The sequence below is a fragment of the Microtus pennsylvanicus genome, chromosome 2 (assembly GCF_037038515.1).
Source record: "Microtus pennsylvanicus isolate mMicPen1 chromosome 2, mMicPen1.hap1, whole genome shotgun sequence".
NCBI classification, from domain to species: Eukaryota; Metazoa; Chordata; class Mammalia; order Rodentia; family Cricetidae; genus Microtus; species Microtus pennsylvanicus.
The window spans coordinates 142,916,800-142,935,450 of NC_134580.1; positions in this window are offsets into that span (position 1 = coordinate 142,916,800).

Here is an 18,651-nt window from a genome sequence, read left to right on the forward strand (position 1 = left end):
ACAGGTGTAAGCTGCCACGTCGGTGCTGGGAATTGAACCCGGACCCTGTATGAGAGCAGCAAGTGGTCTTGCCTGCTAAATTGACTCTGTAGCCCCTGATCCTGCCTTTTTGCATGTTTTATTTTATTTTGTTTTGAGACAGGGTCTTACTATATAGCTCTGGTTATCCTGGAACTCTCTGTGTAGACCAGACTGGCCTCGAACTCACAGAGATCCTCCTACTTTTGTCTCCTGAGTGCTGGGATTAAAGGTGTATGCCATTACACCCAGCTGTCATTTCCATTTTTTAAAAAAATATTTTTATGGTTTATTTAACTTTATTTTATGTGCATTGGTGTGAAGTGTCAGATCCCCTGGAACTGATCTTCAGACAGTTGTGAGCTGCCATGTGGGTGCTGGGAATTGAACCTAGGTCCTCTGGAAGAGCAGTCAGTGCTCTTAACCACTGAGCCATCTCTCCAGTCCTGTCATTTCCATTTTTTTAAAAATATTTTTATGGGGGCTGGAGAGATGGCTCAGTGGTTAAGAGCATTGCCTGCTCTTCCAGAGGTCCTGAGTTCAATTCCCGACAACCACATGGCGGCTCACAACCATCTGTAATGAGGTCTGGTGCCCTCTTCTGGCCTGCAGACATACACACAGACAGACTATTGTATGCATAATAAATAAATAAATATTAAAAAATATTTTTATGGTTTATTTAACTTTATTTTATGTGCATTGGTGTGAAGTGTCAGATCCCCTGGAACTGATCTTCAGACAGCTGTGAGCTGCCATGTAGGTGCTGGGAATTGAACCCAGGTCCTCTGGAAGAGCAGTCAGTGCTCTTAACCACTGAGCCATCTCTCCAGCCCTGTCATTTCCATTTTTGACTTCTTACAGGACCTTCTTTAAGACAAGGTCTCATGTAATCTAGGCTAGCTCAAATCTGCTGTGTAGCCAAGGCTATCCCTGAGCCTTTGGTCTTGCGTTCTCCTCTTGAGTGTTGGGGTTACAGGAGTTTACCACGATGCTCAGCTCATGAGATGACCTTAGAGGACATGGGGACCAGTACTTGGGACACAGCTAAGACCGACAGGACCCAGATCCAGTGTTGCCACTTCCTGGCCAAATGGCCTTGAGTCACTCCCTCCCTCACTCGTGCAGCGCTGGGTTTCCTTGTCCTGAAATACAGCCTAATTATTGTTCCTGTCTTCCAAGGTGTGGGAGGGGAGTGACATCATGCCTGTAAAGGTGCCCAACAGCCCGGATGACAGGGACCAGGCCTGGAGGCCACTGAGAGTGGTGTCACCATTGTGCGCCAGGAGTGGGTACAGTCAGAGACAGAGAAGGCATGAGTTCATCCGGCTGCAGACAGAACAGGGGACACTGGGTATGGTGTGCAGTTCTGGTAGGAGAAGGGTCTAGCCTGGGAGCAGCTGACCACCACAGAAGGAGTCGCTGTGGCTCATGGAGCTTAGGGAGAGAAGGGGATAAATTAAGTCACAGTCCTTGAGACCAGAAAATCACTGTGCCCTTCACAGAAACGCACAGCAAAGGAGACAGCAGCAAAGTTCTGAGGGAATCGGGTGTGAAGGTCATCAGACTGGGTAGCCAGTCTGTTTGTCAACCAAGCCACTTGCCAGCCTGGTCACAGGACTTTGTTGTTTGTAAGAGTTATTTTTATGCCCAAGAAGGAGTCCTTGGAACTGGACTTTATGGATGTAGGTGCTGGGAACCAAGCTCAGGTTCTCTAGAAGAGCAGCAAGCACTCTTTTTTTGTTTTGTTTTGGTTTGGTTTTTTGAGACAGGGTTTCTCTGTGGTTTTGGAGCCTGTCCTGGAACTAGCTCTTGTAGACCAGGCTGGTCTCGAACTCACAGAGATCCGCCTGCCTCTGCCTCCCAAGTGCTGGGATTAAAGGCAGGCGCCACCACCGCCCGCCCACTCTTTTTTTTTTAAATTGATTTTTATTGAGCTCGACATTTTTCTCTGCTCCCCTCCCTGCCTCTTCCCGCCCCTTCAACCCTCTCCCAAGGTCCCCGTGCTCCCAATTTACTCAGGAGATCTTGTCTTTTTCTACTACCCATGTAGATTAGATATATGTATGTGTCTCTTGGGGTCCTCATTGTTGTCTAGGTTCTCTGGGTTTGTGATTTGTAAGCCGGTTTTCTTTGCTTTATGTTTAAAAGCCACTTATGAGTGAGTAAATGTAATAATTGTCTTTCTGTGTCTGGGTTGCCTCGCTCAAAATAATGTTTTCTAGCTCTATCCATTTGCCTGCAAAATTCAAGATGTTGTTATTTTTTTCTACTGTGTAGTACTCCATCGCGTAAATGTATCACATTTTCCTTATCCATTCTTCAGTCGAGGGGCATTTAGGTTGTTTCCGGTTTCTGGCTTTGACAAACAAAGCTTTTATGAACATAATTGAACACATGTCCTTGTAGCATGATTGAGCATCCTTTGGATATATACCCAAAAGTGGTATTACTGGGTCTTGAGGAAGGTTGTTTCCTAATTTTCTGAGAAATCACCACACTGACATCCAAAGGGGCTGTAGCAGCTGCAGCAAGCCTTCCTAAGCACAGAGCCATCTCTCTCTACCAGGCACCACAGGACTCTTTAAGAGGCAGACAAAGCTTGCCTGGCAACACCTGCCTGTAAACCCAGCATTCAGAAGGGTGAGGATTTCTTCAAGTTCAAAGTCAACCTAGGCTATAGCAATGGTTTGTCTCAAACAAAGATTGAAAGGGGTGGGAGAAGGAGGGAGAAAGGGAGGCAGGAAGAGAGGCTAGAGCAGTCATGCCTGCCTTTAATCACAACTTTAATACCCCAATTTAGGAGGCAAGTGAATCTCTGCAGTTCAAGGCCAGCTTGGTCTACATAGTGAGACTTTCTTTCAAAAAACAAACAAAACAAACAGAAGGAAAAAAATGAAAGGAAGAAAGGCAGGGAGCCTGGAGAGATGACTCAGTGGTGAACACTGACTGCTCTTTCAGAGGTCCCGAGTTCAATTTCCAGCACCCACATGGGAGCTCACAGCCATCTATGGCTAGTCTCCTGGGATCTCATGCCCTCTTGGGTGTGCATACAGGCAAACAAAATGTCCATATACATAAAATACATAAATAAATAAACCCTTAGAAGAAAACAATGGGCTGGATGTGGCTACCTAACACGCAGGAGGCCCTGTGTTGAACACCTACTAGTACGGAAAAACAAAACAGAAGCCAGCAGCAGGAAATTCCAGCCTCACCAGGTTCAGGGAGCTGTAGAGGTGTTTGTTGGTCTGTTTGTTTGTTTAGACAGGATCACAACACTGTAGCCCGAGCTGACCTCAAACTCTTAGCAATCCTCCTGCCTCAGCTGAGCTTGGTTGTTCTTTTTTCTTTTAATTTATTTATTTATTATATATACAGTGTTCTGCCTGCATGTATGCCTGCAGGTCAGAAGAGGGTACTAGGTCTCATTACAGATGGTTGTGTGCCACCATGTGGTTGCTGGGAATTGAACTCAGGACCTCTGGAAGAGCAGTCAGTGCTCTTAACCTCTGAGCCATCTCTCCAGCCCCGGTTGTTCCTTTTTACTGATACCTTGATAAATGTTTCTGTCTTTCAGCCTCTTGACCTGCAGGAGAGCTCGATAGTGAACTGCTTCTCTAAGATTGCTGAGAACCCGTTCTGTCTATCAGCAGGCCATCTTTCTTAGACACATCTGAAATATGGACACCCTGTGACCTCTTGGAGCCTATCCTAGAGATACACTCACAGGAGAGCACAGAGCAACCCCTCAGGCTGCTCACTGCTGCACAACTGAGTCACAGTGACCTTGACACCTATTGTAAAGTATGATGTGCCTAATGCCTTGGAAAGCTAGGCAACCAAGAAAAAGAATCAGGAGGGCACATGAGAAGAAATATCCCATGACGCGTTGCAGAGAGTGTGCCTAGCAAGACTTGTCAGAAGTTATGTGTGGTATGTATCTAATGGAAGCCTTGGAAGGAAGGGGGAAGGGCAGGGCAGTTTCCCCTACGGAAGAATTTCCTTGTATAATGCAGGTAAAGTATATCCATCTGTAGAATAAATCCACAGAGACTAATCTAAGTAGTAAGAACGGGGAAGGGGATATTGTTGGTTAGTTGGATTGAGACAGGGTCTTATGTACCACAGGCTGGCCTCAAAAATCACTATATAGTTGGTTCCAGGACAGCCAAGGCTACACAGGAAAATCCGTCTTGAAAAAACCACCACAACAGCAACTACAACAAAAAACCAAACAAGAAAAGCCAGACTGTATTGGTGCTCGCCTTTAATCCCAGTACCTGGAAGACAGAGACAGGCGAATCTCTGGGAGTTCGAGGCCAGCCTGGTCCACAGAGCAAGTTCCAGGACAGTAGCTACACAGAGAAAGCTTGTCTTGAAAAACCAACAAAACAAAACAAAACCACAAATCTATGCATGTCACCATCCCAGAATACTCTGACTTTGAACGTGACACCCAGGAAAGAGTTTTCCTTCACAATGTGGAACTGACCAGCTGAGAAAACGGGTGGAGAAAGAAAGGCCAAATGCTGAGGGCTTTAGAATCAGCTGGGGACGCCAGTGAGGAAAACTTTCCCCATGGCCTCCTGAGGCCCTAGCAGGGAACCTGGGGTTCAGGCAAGGTGTCCTGCCTTACACTGCTGCCGGTGAGCGCCTTCAGCGCGTTTGAACGCACTCCTCAGATTCCTGGGTGGTGACTCCGGGAGAAACCTAGCTGGAGTAGAAGAATCCAGCCTTAGGGCAGTTTTCCGTTCCACCTAGAAGCCCTTGGGCTGTGCGGTACACACCTTCTACCTGAAATGTTTGCCTGAACTTGAGAGAGAAATGCCTCAATCAAGAAGACTTCCAGGCATACCTGTGGCGCTCTCCAGACACAAACAGGTCTGGAATTAAAGGGAGGCCGGCGGAGTGGGAGGTGGGGGGGGGGGGGGTAAGGATGGGGTGGGGGAAGAAGCAAACCAAAACAAACGGCCAGGGATGGTGCCTGTCTGCAGTTCCAGCCCTCAGGAGGACTGAAAGTCTGAGACCAGCCTGGGCTAACAGTAAGTTCTGGGCTAGCTTGGTCTACAGTGTGAGACTCAGTCTCAAACAAAACAAGAAAACAAGCAAGGGAGCAAGCAAACCAACCAACCCGCCAAGCCCTTCTGACAGAGCGCAGTCGGGGGAATCCGGGCCCCAAGGGTGGCACGGCCCCGCCCACTTGGCTGTACCTGTGCTCCTAGGCCTCCCTGAGATTCCCTCCCGGGAACTGCCTCTGGCTGGCTTTGTTGTTGTCCCCAAGCCTCTGTCCCTGCTGGTTTAGTTTTATGTAAGCTTGGCTGGCATTCCTTGAATTTTTTTTCTAAAGCTCACTTCTTAAATATCTAAGGGAATAAAGTGTTCTCTAAACTGTCCAGTCCCCTTCCTTAGAGTCACTAGTCTTTTCTCCAAGGCTGACCCCTCCTTCCTGCTCAGGTGTGGGTTGTGAGGCAGAGGCTTCTAGAAGGTTCTGGAAGGCAATGAGCCTTGCAACCTGAGTCTCAGCTCACCTTATACCCGTGGGTTGTTTCAGAGCAGGGAAAAACGCTTGACTATTCTTCTGCCTTTAAAGGAAAAATTCAGTCCAGGAGTGGAGTGCTCAGAAGGCAGAGGCAGGTGGATCTCTATGAGTCCGAGGCCAACCTGTTCTACAGAGAGAGTTCCAGGCCAGCCAGAGTTACCCTTCCTCAAAAATAAATAAATTAAAAATACAATAAAATGGTCTTAAGCCAGTCACAGACTTCTATATGCCCCATGCCCTGTAAAGGACAGTCGAGAAGATTAGGGAATGTCCAACAGGGCAGGGCCAGGAATTTACCTGCTCTGTGATTGCATTTGCCGATTTACAGGGTTCCCAGTGAAGCTGAACCTGTGATACTCGCTTGTGATCCCAGCATTTGGGAGGCGAAGGCAGGAGGGTCTGAAATTCAAGGTCAGCCTTGGCTAAATAGCAAGTTTGAGGCTAGCCTGTGCCACATCTCACAAACACAAACCCCCAGATTTTCAAGCTGAGGGTAATAGTGTTGGTGTATGATCTTTGTGACAGTGGTGTGGGGTTTGCTGGGAAGTTAGAGTCCCAAGACAAGGAAAGGAAACCTAGGAAAGGAAACCTGTAAGCAGCCACGCCCTGAGGGGAGGGGCCGACAGGGATGCCTGCTGGGCAGGTGAGTATCCCGAGCAGAGGAAAACAGTTCTCTCCTTCCATCAATAGGACCAGGGATCAAACTCAGGTCAGCAGGGTTGGCAGCAAAACCCACCGAGCCATCTTGCAAGCATCCTCTGTCTCTTAAGGGTTGGACAGTGTGAAGTATAGTGACAATTTGTGCTCCAGTGCTAGGGTCCAAGGTCTCACACATGCCACACCCCCAGGTCAGAGGCAGGCTTCTTCCTTTTCCTTCCTTTCCTTTCCTTTCCTTTCCTTTCTCTTTCTTTCTTTCTTTCTTTCTTTCTTTCTTTCTTTCTTTCTTTTTTTTTTTTTTGAGTTTCCTGTATACTGGCATACTGGGCAGCAAGTCAAATGTGTTAGGAACATTACATCAGGTCCACATGACAGACCTAAGGGGCAGGGCAGGTTTATTACTAACCTCCATGTAAATAAGGAAGCTGGGCCCTCACAGCAGCTCAGGACTGTCATCTCAGCACACAGCAGCTGAGGAAGGATCCCTGCGAGTCTGAGGCCAGCCTGGGCTATAGTGAGTGTCTTCTTGCCCCTCTTTTCAAGCCGTGGCTGGAGCCCCATCGAGGGTCAGAAGTCTGATGTGTTAACACTAGACTCTTGTTGGAATGCTGGGAAATACTTCCAACAGAGCCGACCGCTGCCACGATGCTGCTGCCGCCGCCCCATCAAATGTCCCTGCTCCAGATTAAATTGCATTCTCATAAAGGATATGCCGAAGCCTTAGTTAAGACAGAAGCAGCTGGATCTCTGAGTTCGAGGCCAGCCTGGCCTTCAGAACAAGTTCCAGGACAGCCAAGGCTGCTCAGAGAAACCCCAACTCCCTGTCTCGAAAATCAACACAAACAAACAACCCAAATAAACAAACCAAAAAACCTGACTGTGACACCCGCTATGGGTGGGCCCAGAGCCTGCCTGGGGGTCTTAATTAGGTTTTCTTTCTTTTTTATTTTTATTTTATGGCATTGGTGTGTTACCTACATGTATGGCTGTGTGAGAGTGTCGGATCCCTTGAATCTGGAGTTACAGACAGTTGTGAACTGCCATGTGGGTTCTTTGAACCCAGGTCTTCTGGGAGAGCAGCCAGTGCTCTTAACCACTGAGCCAGCCTTCTTAATTTTTTTCAAGGTTTATTTATTTCTTTATTCTGAGATAGGGTCTTACTGTGTGGCACTCCCTAGAACTCACAAAGTAGACCAGGATGCCTTGAACTCACCGAGGTCCACCTGGCTCTGCCTCCCTAATGCTGAAATTAGAGACCTGCACCACCGCCATGCCTGACTGAACCACGCGCACACATACTAGCGCCCTTGGAGGCCCAAAGAGGATGTTGTTAGAAGTAGAGTTACAGACAGTTGTGAGCCACCATGTGGGTCCTTTAGAAGAGCAACCAGTGCTCCGAACCACTCTGCCTTCTCACCAGTTCCTTTGTTAAGGTTTCTTTCTATTGCTGTGACAAATTTCATAACCAAGCTGAGCGTGGTGGCACACAGACGTACCTTTAGTTAGGCGGGAGCGCAAGCAGACCTTAGAGGCAGGGACTGAAGCAGGCGCCATAGAGGACCGCAGCTCACTGGCTTGCTCCTCAGGGCTTCCTCAACCTGCTTTCTCCTAGCACCCAGGACCACCTGCCCAGGGTGGCACTGCCCACTGTGGGCTGGGCTCTCCCACATCAACCAAGAAAATGCCCACCAGGCTTGCCCACAGGTCAGTCTGGAGAGGCATTTTCTCAGCTGGGCTTCCCTCTTCCCAGACCACTTCACTTGTGTCAGGCCTTAAAACACGCAGGGTGATAGTGCACCCTGGACTAGGGAGTGTGCGCAAGGCAGGCTTAGGCGAGGTAGTGAGATAGCTGCTTGCTTGGTTCTGGGGAGGGAGGAAAAAGGAGGTGAGGGAAGAAGGAAGGAAGGGAAGGGGAGGGAGGGACCTAGGAGGAAGAGGGGACTATAAAGGAACCAGGGTTTTTTAAACACTTATCACTTTCAGATAAGCTTCTTAGCTTAGGTCCTAAATTCAATCAGGTATCCTTATCACAGCCTGGAGACTGAAAAACCTTGGAAAGGCCAAGAACACCAAGGGAAGCCCCAGCAGTCCCGCGGTAAGGGGCAGCTACAGGAGGCTGGAAGACAGGCCTGGGACAGTCTGTCCCCAGAACCTCTAGAAGAGACCAACCCTGATCACACCTAGATCTCAGACCTCTCGCTGACTGATGTCACCTGGCTTGTGGAACACTTGGCCCCTAAGTGAGTTAGGAGGTGGGAAAGCTGCATTTTTCTGCCCTCTGAAGTTTGAAGTTCATTTCGTCCCTGGCTATCAGCTGATATACTCTGGACTGGAGAGATAGCTTAGGGGGGCGGGGTGTATGTGTGTGTGTGTTTGTGTGTGTGTAAAAGCTCATACCGCCCTTCAAGAGGATGTACCTTGGACTGAATTCCATCAACAAGAGGGCCCGAGTTCAGATCCAAGCATCCAAGTGGTTCTGCTCACAACCTCCTGGGTAACCCCATCTCCAGCAGATTCAGTGACGCTTCTGACCTCCTTGGGCATTCGGGCACTCACAAAGGGGAAGGCTGGGGAGACTGCTCAGTGGTTAAAGGCACTGGTGGCTTTTTCGGATGATCCATCACCCCATGGTGGCTCACAACTGCCTGTAACTCCACTTCTAGGGGCTCCGGACCCCTGTCTCACACCTGTTGTACATGCAGGCACAACATTCATACACATAAAGGCAATGGATCTTTTCTTAAAAGTTTTTTCTTTTGTATTTTTGAGACAGGGTTCCTCTGTGTAGATCTGGCTGTCCTGGAACTTGCTCTGTAGACTGGGCTGGCCTTGAACTCACAGAGATCCTCCTGCCTCCACTTCCCAAGTGCTGGGATTAAAGGAGTGTATCACCATACCTGGCAATATATGTGTGTGTGTGTGTGTGTAGTATGTGTGTGCATATATATATGTGTGTGTGTGTATGTATATATATGTGTGTGTATGTGTGTGTGTATATATATGTATGTGTATAGAATCACACACACACACACCACACACACACACACACACTCCAGTCCCCGAATCCTGCCTGACTTATAGCTGACGGTCACCAATCACAAGTGTCACAAGAGTGTGTCTGGCACAAAGGCTTCCCTCTGAAGCTGCCTATCCCTCAGCCACAGGGACTGCAGTGAGCTCTCCACCTTCAGCCAGGGCCATTGCCCCTCTGCAGTCCCTCAGCACCTCTGCTACTGAGAGACCTGGGCCACTTCGCCTGTCTACTTCGTTTTCCTCCCCAACTGTCTTCATTGTGCAAAGTTTTATTCCCCAAACTAGCCTAGCATTTGACCTGTGCCTGTTTCACAGCGAGATCTCAACAAAGACACACACAAACACCCACACATGCTCCACACCACAATCACACATACACATGCACTCACACACACACTCACATCTCTCACACACAAACTAAGAGCTGAATAAACGCCCTTCCTCCTCCCATGGGCCACCTCACTCATCTGGCCATCTAATCACACCCAGCCTGCCAGACTCATTAACTCCCTGCCCCCCATGCCGCCTCCCTCAGTCCATCTTACAGAAAGGAAACACAAATCCGATTCTTCCAACCCCCGCATATAAGCATCTTAGGAGCCTCTGAGGTTTTCCCCATCTGCTTCCCACCCATTTTCCACCGAGGTCTCCTCCAGTCCCTGCCCAGCCCCGGGCTGGCGCACAGCCCACCCTGTCAGCTCCCCGCCCCCTCCCCAATGCTCTGTCCCTGGAATGCCCCGCCCCCTCCCCAGCGCTCTGTCCCTGGAATGCCCCCGCCCCCTCCCCAGCGGACTCCCACTCATTCTTGCCCTGGCCGCTTCACCCAGGAAACAGTTCACCCTCCAGCTGACTTAGTCATTCTCTCTGTTCTACCTCTTCTCTCTCTGGCCTGAGCTCTGAGTAATAGCTCAAAATAGCAGCTGGTGTCTTCCCTGCCAGCCCTCGAATGTGCCAGGCACCCACCAGAGCAAGCACCCTTCAGCTATTTCACTGGGCCTGGGTAAGCTGCCCTGCCCCCAGCCACAGACTTAAGCCTTACTCACAAACCCAACCCCCAGAGGCAGCCCTGCCACACTATGGAATTAATTAATCCACAGGGTATTCCTCTGTGGCCCCAACGCCTGGGCTCAAGTGATCCCCTGCCTCGGCCTCCCTAATTGCTGGAACTACAGGTGTGGTCCGCAGGTCCCTGATGGAAGAAGTGTCCTTTCTTCCTAAATGTCTCACTCTAAGCCGGGCCTTCCCAACCCTGTCTGTGGCTTACCATAGCAATTCACTTACTTCAAATATTGTATCTTCCTCTTTATTCCTTGTCCCCTTGTGGGCTGGGATTGAACCCAGAATCACACCCACCACTGAGCTACATCTCCAGGGATGTGTGTGTGTGTGTGTGTGTGTGTGTGTGTGTGTGTGTGTGTAGCCAGTGCTTGTGGAAACATCTTGCAGAAGTTAATTCTTGCCGGGCGGTGGTGGTGCACGCCTTTATTTAATTCCAGCACTTGGGAGGCAGAAGCAGGTGGATCTCTGAGTTTGAGGCCAGCCTGGTCTACAGAGTGAGTTCTAGGACAGCTAGAGCTACACAGAGGTACCCTGTCTCAGAAAACCAGAAGAAGAAAGAAGGAGGAGTAGGAGAGGAGGAGAAGAGGAGGAGGAGAAGTAGTACTTGGTTCTCCTCTTCCATCATGCGGGGCTTAGCATCAAACTCGTCGTCAGGAAGCTTGGCCGCAAGCCCCTTTATCCACTGAGTCAATCCAGGTTTGCTTCTCCCTGCAGTGTCAGCGCTACAAAAGCAGAGATTTTTGGTTTTGCTTGTTTGGTTAGTTTTGGTTTGGTTTTTTGAGATAGGGTTTCTTTGTGTAGCCTTGGCTATCCTGGAAACTTCCTTTGTAGACCTGGCTGGCCTCGAACTCACCGAGATCTGCCTGCCTCTGCCTTCTGAGTGCTGGGATTAAAGGTGTGTGCCACCACTGCCTGGCTGTGACGTTTTCTCAACTACTAGGCACAGAACAGGAATTGGATAACTGTTAACAGGTGAAGGAAGGTGGATGTTTCTTTCTCCAGATTCTCCCCTAAGGTTTTCTGGTTGGTGTCAACTCTAGTGGTCCCCTCCAGTCAAGATCCTGGGCCACTGTCTACAAAGGACGTTCATGGTTACCTCTCAAGGGTTTAATGGAACAGGCACTGTACTTGAATCCTCCCTGGATTCCTCATCTGACCTTAGGTGACCGTCTGTCTGTGAGCCATGAAGGGTTGCGATGGGAGGTGCATCGTTTGTGTTGCTTAGCTTGAGTTTGGTTTTGAGACAAGGACTCACTCTGTAGTCCTCGGCAGGCCCGGAACTTTCCGCCAGTCTCCTGCTCTCATCCATCCTCCTTCCCAGTGCTGGGATCATGGAGGTTCCCCAGAAACTCATTTCTGTTGTTGCCACATCTCTGCCAGAATCCTGAGCACATGTGGGGGTACGGTGACATCCACTACTCTAGTAAGCCTATTAAGACAACGAACAATAAAAACAATTAGATAGCAGTAATGAGAGCAAAGGCACCCTGCGTGGAGTCCCCATTCCTGTGATCTAGTCTAAGTGTGCTGTGTGTGAATTAAGACCATCAGACAATTAGCTCTTATTATCTTAATTTTACAGACGTCTTAATGGAGTTTCAGAGGACTTGACTAAGGTCCCACACAGTGTGCATCATAAACAGGCTTCACCTGCAGGCTGGTTTCACTGATCGGTTGATTTTTTTTTAATATTTTTTATTGTTTATTGGTGTGAAGGTGTCAGATCCCCTGCAACTGGATCTTCAGACAGTTGTGAGCTGCCATGTGGGTGCTGGGAATTGAACCTGGGTCCTCTGGAAGAGCAGTCAGTACTCTTAACCACTGAGCCATCTCTCCAGCCCCTGATTGGTTGATTTTAACAGTCTCACTCTGTAGCTGACTCCGCAGTCCAAGCTGGCTTGACACAGCTATAGTCATTCGAGAGGTGGGAACCTCAATTGAGAAAACGCCGCCAGAAGACTGTGCTGTAAGCAGGCAAGCCTAGAAGGTGTTTTCTTAACTAGTGATGGCTGGGGGAAGGTCTAGCCCATTGTGAGGGGTATCATTGTGGGCTGGTGGTCCTGGGTTCTATAAGAAAGCAGGCTGAGCAAGCCCTGTAGAGCAAGCCAGTAAGCAGCACCCCTCCATAGCCTCAGTATCCTCTCCTGCCTCCAGATTCCTGTCCTCACTGCTTTCAAAGATGAACTGTTCTATATTAGTGAGTGAAATATAAGCTCTTTCCTCCCTGAATTGCTTTTGGTCATGGTCACATGGTCATGACAAAAGGACAGTAACAAAGACAATTCCCTGAATCCTCCTGCCTCAGTTTCCCAAGGCTAGGTATGAGTCATAAAATCTATTCTAAATATTTTAAAAACTGTCTTTTTTGTTTGTTTGTTTGTTTGTTTTAAGACAGGGTTTCCCTGTGTAGCTTTGGAGCCTGTCCTGGAACTTGTTCTGTAGACCAGACTGGCTTTGAACTCACAGAGATCTGCCTGCCTCTGCCTCCCGAGTGCTGGGATTAAAGGTGTGCGCCACCACCACCCGGTCCTATATTGACTCTTAAACCTAGGGCCATCGACATGCTGGCAAATACTCTACCAGGGAACTGCCTCTCCATTCCCTAATCCATGGTCTTAGACCTCTCTAAGGACTGGGAAGATGGCTCTGTCAATAAAGCGCTTGCTTTGAAAGCATGGCGGTCTGAGCGGAGATACTGAGGAGCACTCTCATAAAAAGTAGCTCACCTGAACAGGGAGGGGCAGGAGAGCAGAGAAGGGGGTGAGATCCCTGAATGGTCCAGCCCAGGCAAACCAACAAGCTCCAGGTTCAGTGAGGAAATCTGTCTCGGAAAATAAAGTGGAGGTGATAGAAGACACTAGCTGTCAACCTCCGGCCTTCATGAGCATGCACATATAACACACACACATTGGTGCACACACATGCACACACATGCACGAATGCACACATATAACACTTGTGTACATGCACACACACAGACCATTCTAAGGTCGGCGTGGCAGCTTACATCTGTAATCTCAGCATGTTGGGAGCATGAGGATCACTGCAAGTTGGAGGCTAACCTGGGCTACAGAGTCAGTTTCAGGGCAGCCTACACAACTATGGGAGACTGTCTCAAAGACAAACAAACAAATAAACAAACAAAACCCCACCATTTGGACTGGAGGACAGCTCATCAGTTAAGAGCACTGGCTGCTCTTCCAGAGAAACTAGGATTGATTCCTAGCCCCCACACAACAGTATACAAGCCTCCTAACTCCAGGCCCAGGGGAACTGACACTCATTCTAGTCTATGCAGGCAACAAGAGGGTGATTAGCATAGAAATGCATGTCAGCTAAAACCCATATACATAAAAATAAATGAAGTCAAACAAACAAACAAAACCCCACCATTCCAGGTTGACTGTTGACCTGTTAAAGAGATGTTCATTAAAAAGTTTATCTGGGGACAGGGATGGGGGAGGACAGCAAAGCCCTGCTCTGGTCTCCACATCTGTGAGTACAGGTGCACGAACCTGTACTCATGTGAATACAATGCTCACGAGTGTACACACACACACGCACACACGCACATAAAGTAGCCCCTTTTGAAAACAAAAACAGTTTTGCCACATTTCCATTTTTATTTCTAGACCCTTCCTTCGGAGCTGTTGGTGGCACCGTTTTAGCCAGTAAGACTCGTGCACATCTGCCCCACACTTGGTGGCTTGCAAAGCGGTCTCGTGCCATTCCTCCTCTGAGCAACATGACTAGCTACGAGTTCACACTGCCGACACTATTGTCCCATCTCATAGAAGAGATGAGAGTGCCAGGTGCTTCAGTGCACAGGGCCCATGCCACCTGGTGAGGAGCAGAGCAAGGACTTCAGTGACATGTCAGCCTAGACAACAAGCCAGATCTTCCGGTAGCCGTCTCCAGACACTACGCTCTTTCCTGCAACTTAAGATTAAATTAGTTAAACCATGCAGAAGCACTTAGGCCCGGTCTTGGCACCTGTTCGGTTTCATATAAATGCTAATACAATCGCCATCTTCATCAGTTCCTCCTGGGAAAAGCGTCTTGGCCAATGATTGCAGCCTGACCATGGACCACAGTGGGAAGGTAGGTTTTTCCATTCCAGCCCATGCTGGTAATGTTGAAATACCATCACTCTCTGAGATCCCTAGGGAGCCACAGAGTGTTGAGTTGGGAGGGATAGTAGAGATGACCTCATCCTGGGCCCCTGCTACAGATAGAGAAACTGGGTTCCTGAGAGGGTTAACTCACGGAACGACCAGAACAAGGAGGCAAGGCAGAGGCATTGCCACCTGGCCCAGATGCCTCCTGCAAAGATAAGTTTTCTTAGCGAAAGCGGCAGCTGAACTCTAAAAGGTTACAGGGAGCAACAGTCACTCCCTAGCCATGGGCCCCAGGCCCCTCCAAACCAGTAAAGCATTATAAGTCATTAACCAGAAAAGAACATGTGACGAATTCCACCTCGGCTAAAGGGCTTAGAATGCTCGGGTGAGTAGCCAGAGATTCATAACACACACTTCAGCTATTTCTCCAAAAATCATTAACCATCTCCATCAGGACAGAGAAAGAGCTGGTAGGGACAGTCCTTGAAGGGCACCCTGTGTGACTTTGTGCCCCCTCTGGGTTTTCATGCTCCCTCCCTTCTCTAAGAGTTGGAGGAAGAAGATCTTTATGTCAAATGCTATAAAAAAAAATCACCGTGGAAATTTACCAAGTGCTTCTATCACACACGGTAGATGTCTAAAGAATTTCACAGTGTGGAGTTTTGGCCTGCGCAGTTGTGCAGGTGCACACATGCGTGCCTAAGGGTGTGTGTGCCCGCACAGGCCACAGGCCAGCTTCAGAGTCATTCCTCAAGTGCTGCCCACTTTTTTTTCTTTCTTTTTTTGATCTGGAACTTGCCAAATAGGCTAGGCTGGCTGGCCAGTGAGCAAGGTGCAGGGGTCTTCCTGCCTCTGCCTCCCTAGTGCCAGGATTGCAAGGGTATACCACCATGGCCTGATTTTCTTTTCCTACATGAGTTCTGGGATGAACCGCAGTTCTCTGTGTTTCCACAAGCACCTGAGCAGCTAAGCCATGCCCAGACTGCCTTTTGGTTGTGTATATTTGCATTTCTCTTGTGGGTGTGTATGTGTGGGGGTGAACATGCCACAGCATTTGTGTGGAGGTCAGAGGACAACCTGTGGGAGTCTATTTCTGTGGGTTCTGGGGATGGAGTTCAGGCTGTCAGACTTTGTGGTGCCAGCTCAGCCATCTTTCTGGCTTGTTGTGTAGACCACGCTGGCCTTGAACTCAAGACACTCACCTGCCTCAGCCTCCTAGATGCTGGGAGTGAAGGCCTGCACCACCACACCGGGTCCGGTCCTTATTTTTAAAGACAGAGCCTCAATCTGTAGACCACGTTGGCCTTGGATTTAGGCAATCCACCTGCCCTCACCCTCCTAGAGTGCTGGTATTACGTTGAGCCACCACTCAGGGCTGACTGTTTGTAATGTATAAGAAAGCCCATATTGAAAGAGGATAAGGTGAACCCTAACCCTCGCCCGAGCCGTCTCAGGGCTGGGATGGTGGTGTGTGGGTGTGGAGTTCTGGTGACCCACTCCAGACTCATGATCTCAGGAGCCTGTAATTTATGGAGCCGGGTCAGACACTTTACTTATCTCTGAACCTACTGAGCACTAATTCGCGAAGATTCTCATGTCCCATGTCAGTCTGCATCAGCTCCAGCTTGAGGATTTGGGGGCAGGGAGAGGAGAGAAACGAGGTTAGGATCAGTCTGTAAGCTGGAGAGGCTGGAGTTAAGACCTAATCCACACAGCTCCTTTGGTCTTCAGGTTTCTTAAGCAAAACTGACAAGGCGTCCCCTCCCCCACAACACCTTTATCAAACTCAAACCCTTTTCTACATTCCTTCCTTACACAGCCCTGGCTCGCAGCAGATCGGCCTGAGAGATCCAGGAAGCTCTGGCTGGCCCTCCCTTCTAGAAAGGAAAGTCCAGGTAGAGAAGGGTGCCACACCCGGGGGGATGGGAGGACGGGAGGACGGATGTGACGACAGCTCCAGGAATGCAGGGCCCACGCAGGTGCGTTGGCACCCGTGAGCTTCCTCCTTAGAGCCTCTGATAAAGCAATCCCGATAAGAGTTACAGCAACCACCCAGGCATCATTCGTGGGGCGCTCTGGCCACACGGTTCTCAAGGCGTGACCCTGCTCAGGGCAGAGGCAGGAGGAAGCCAAGATTGGAGGTCCTCTAAGGTGGGCATGTTTCCTAGCACACCGCACAGATCCACTGGTACCTGGAACCCTTGCTAGGGGATTTCCCAAAGTCCAATTGTTCTCATGATTCTAAGGTGTCACTTCTCATCTTCCTTGTCTCAGGAGCAAATGATGAAGTTTTCCTGAAGGGACATGACAAATGATGACATCATCTTTGACTGCTTGAAATGCATATTGTGTATTGTTTTAAACCAGTTTCGCTTTTAGCTCCAATATGATGAATACGCATAGACATACACAAACTTTGAGGTTCCTCGTAGTTTACTTAAAGGGGTGTTGGGACCCAAACAGCTCCAACTGTTGGGCTGACACAAGGATTCCAGGCTTGTGGTTGCCCCCTCACAACCAGGTGTCTTTCCTTTTTTTCTTGGTATTTCAAGACAGGGTTTCTCTGTGGTTTTGGAGCCTGTCCTGGAACTAGCTCTTGTAGACCAGGCTGGTCTTGAACTCACAGAGATCCGCCTGCCTCTGCCTCCCGAGTGCTGGGATTACAGGCGTGTGCCACCACCGCCCGGCTCTCTGTAGCTTTGGAGCCTGTCCTGAAACTCACTCTGTAGATCAGGCTGGCCAAATTTCTTATTTCCCCCCAAGGCTCTATATAGGTATCGGTAGGGAACAGAGCCCCACCAATTCAGCTTGGGACAGACTCTCTCTGTCCAGTGCTCAAAAGCCAGGGAAACCTCAGTGTCTCCTACTAACATCTGGTGAGCCGATTTGTTCAACGGCAAGAGCTTCTCATCTTTGAAGGCATAGGGTGTAGCCTGGAGAAGTCACACACTTGGCTCCTTTGTCCCCAAAGGCATACCCGAGAGCATATCAGGAGACTGGTTCTGTGAACTGCTTCAATTTAGCAAAGCAGGGGTATGCCCGCCTTTGGGAGCCTCTAGTTTAAGTAGACGAACATAGCTCAAAACTCACAGTGATGGCTCATGCCTTTAATTTCAGTGCTAGGGAGGCAGAGGCAAGTGGATCTCTTGTGAGTTTGAGGCCAGCCTGGTCTACAGAGCTAGTCCCAGGACAGCAAAGCTACACTCAGAAACCCTGTCTCGAAAACAAAACAAAAACCAAAAACTTCACATGCACAAAGGAAAATAGGAAGACTGAGCCCCTTGACAGAGGAAAAGGGAAGGGGCAGGTGTCAGGCTCTTACGCAGTAAAAGGAGAGGGGGCAGACAGAAGGGAAGCCCTCTGATGAGCTCCTCAGCTCTCAGCCCATCCTGGCTCCCAGGGGGAATCTGGAGGGTCTCTTGAACTTCATTTTTCTCCTAGCCGCAGCAGGGTCAACAGGTAAACAAAACAGAAAAGAGGCAGGAGCCCCAGTGTGGGGCTCTCAGAGAGTAGGTTTGGTGTTGTGTTACCCCGGGACACAGCTCAGTCGCTGGGGGAACAGAACACAACCCAGAGGCTGGCGTTGGTACAAACAGCCAAAGGCCAAGAAATGGCTCCATGGAGAGAAGACGTCAGCCTCGAGAGGGCGAATGGTGAGGTCTGCAGGGAGCCAGGGCCTGCAGGGATCATGGCAGGCCTCAGCTCTCAGGTCTTCTCCCGGGGCCCAGGGAACCCTCAGGACAGATAATATCTGGAGCAGTGTTCCCAACCTTCCTGATGCCTTGACCTGTATTAATACAGTTCCTCATGCTGTGGTGACCCCCCCAACCATAAAACTATTCAGTTGCTAGCTCATAACCGTAATTTTGATACTGTGATGAATCGTAAGCACCTGTGCTTCCGATGGCGCACACACACACACCCGCCCCAGGGGTCGCGGACCCGCAGGTTGAGAACCGTTCATCTAGACGAAGGCTAAAGCCTCCTCCCACGCAACCAGGGCCAGGGCCAGGGCCCCAGCCTCTCCCCTAGTGACCCCCGCAAAGGCGGGAAAACGTGAATCTTGCGGCCAAGACTTGCAGTGGGTGCCTAAACCCCACAGCACGGCGGCTCGGGCCCAAGAAGGACGCGGGAGCCCAGCCGCCTCGTATCAACGCAGCAGGACTCCGCCAGGGACTGGGGGTGCACGGGAGAGTTCCCGCGCGTGCGCAGAACACACACCCT